Below are 2,500 nucleotides of genomic sequence, written 5' to 3'. Positions count from 1 at the left end.
ATGGAAGAGTTCCAGAACATGTTGGATAACACGGTAATGGCCGTAACCGGTATCCACAAATTCGTTATCGGGGGGGACTTCAACGCTTGGTCAGCAAGTTGGAACAACCAACTTGGCGAGCGTGGAGAAACCCAGAAACGAAGAGGTGAGTTGGTCTTATCAACCTTTGCGCAGATTGACGCAATTTTATTGAACGACGGCAGCACCCCAACTTATGTTGGACCAGGGCGTACGTCAGTAGTTGATCTTACTTTTGCGAGCAGAACAGTTGCAAGATCATTTCAGTGGGAGGTGTTATCTAGCTATATGAACTCTGATCATCGTGCGATACGCATAGATCTTGAGACGCAAAGCGTGCGTAATCTGTCCCGACCCATAACGGGATGGAGCATCAAGTATTTTAGCAAAGATATATTTGAAGTTATGATGCAAGCCGCTTTTGAGACCGAGGTCACAACAAGCGAAGACTTAATGCGTATACTTGTCACGGCGTGTAATGCGACGATGACTAAGCGTAAGAGGTACACTCCTAACAAGAGTGCATTTTGGTGGACGTTAGAGATTGAGGCACTTCGCAAAGAGTGCAAACACCGCGATCGATTAGCGCAAAGAGCATTCAATACTGATCTCTATTCTTCTTTTAGGGACGAGTTCAAGGTGGCAAGGAATGCCCTCAAGCGATTGATCAAGCATACCCGACAGAGGAAGTGGAAAGAGTTCCTGGGAACAGCGAACAACGCATCATTTGGTATTGTATATCATACGTTCAAGAAAGTGGCCGAGGGTTCGATTGGACCCCGAACCATGACATTGGACGAGTTTAGGGAAGTGGTGAGCGAGCTTTTTCCTACTCACCCAAACACGGTGTGGCCTGAATATCGTATCGATCAGCCACGAGAGTTTGAAAGGGTAACTAATGATGAGATTCTTGCGGTTGCTAGGAGACTACCTAACAAGAAGGCGCCGGGACCAGATGGTATCCCGAATGAGGCGCTGAAAGTTGGTATGTTGACTGCAACCGATGCATTTTGCAGGGTTTACCAAGGCTGTTTAGAGAACGCGAAGTTCCCCGATGAGTGGAAAAGGCAGAGGTTGGTGTTAATACCGAAGCCGAACAAACCACCAGGGGAACCGGGTTCAGTTCGCCCCATTTGTCTACTAGACGGGGCAGGTAAAGGTTTAGAACGCATCATAGTGCAACGGCTAAATGCACACATCGAGGAGGTCAACGGACTGTCTGACGACCAATTTGGTTTCAGAAGTCGTCGATCTACAGTTGATGCGATTAAACGGGTAGTGGACATTGTTTCGGTAGCTAGAAGTAGAAACAGATACAGTGGACGGTATTGTGCAGTTGTTACATTAGATGTTACTAATGCTTTTAACAGTGCTTCGTGGTTGGCGATTGCAAATGCATTACAGAGAATAAACACTCCTAAATATCTTTATGATATCATTGGTGACTATTTTAGGAATCGTGTGCTGATGTATGATACCACAGATGGACCGGCAGAGATTGCAGTCACATCGGGTGTACCTCAAGGCTCGGTACTTGGCCCAACGTTATGGAACCTCATGTACGACGGTGTCCTACGAGTTGGAATGGTGGAAGGTGCACGGATTATCGGCTATGCAGACGATATAGTATTGTTGGTGGAAGGTAATTGTGTTGATGATATTGAAATTCTCGTTTCCAGCCAGATTCGCATCATCGACAGATGGATGACCGACAACGGATTAAAGATAGCCCCGACCAAGACCGAGTTCATTATGGTCAGTTCCCATCAGAGGATACAGCATGGGGCTATCAGGGTAGGTGATCACGTAGTACATTCGTCGCGCAGCTTAAAGTATTTGGGGATGGTCTTAGATGACCGCCTCGAATACACTTCACACATCAGGTATGCGGTGGAGAGAGCGACGAAGCTATGGACCACCTTGGTAAGGATGATGCCTAATAAGGCAGGTCCGAGTAGTAATGTTAGGCGAGCAATTGCTCTTACTGTTGTGGCGAAGGTCCGGTATGCCTCGCCCATTTGGTGTCATACCCTTAGATTTGCTAACCGTAGACAATGGCTACGTCGGTTTTACCGGCCAGTAGTCCAGCGAGTTATCTCTTCTTTCAGGACAACTTCTCACGATGCAGTCTGCGTGCTTGCGGGAATGATCCCGCTGCATCTCCTCCTGGACGAGGACTCCAGGACTTTTCATCGGAGACGAGCAGAGAACATCGCCGGATCGGTTGCACGTAACATGGAACGTGTCACAACTATGGAACGATGGCAACGAGAATGGGATGAGAGTGTTCACGGTCGGTGGACACACCGTCTCATACCCGACGTCAACAGATGGATAAGTAGAAGATTTGGTGGTGTAGATTTCTTTCTTTCTCAGTTTCTTTCCAGCCATGGCTTCTACGCCTACCAGCTTCATCGGATGCAGTTAACGGGTTCGCCGTTATGCGATGCGTGTGAGGAACCTGAGGACGCCGAACACACGA

At 47.9% G+C, this 2,500-nt stretch overlaps 1 pseudogene; it reads left to right on the top strand.

Moving 5' to 3' along the window:
* The window catches only part of LOC133394799 (large subunit ribosomal RNA), a 9,180-nt pseudogene that overhangs the window by 4,678 nt on the left and 2,002 nt on the right, over positions 1 to 2,500 (top strand).

Source organism: Anopheles gambiae (genome assembly GCF_943734735.2).
Source record: "Anopheles gambiae chromosome X unlocalized genomic scaffold, idAnoGambNW_F1_1 X_unloc_5, whole genome shotgun sequence".
Taxonomy (NCBI): Eukaryota; Metazoa; Arthropoda; class Insecta; order Diptera; family Culicidae; genus Anopheles; species Anopheles gambiae.
Note: the sequence above shows the minus strand (reverse complement) of the source record. Positions and strands in the feature narration are given on the sequence as shown.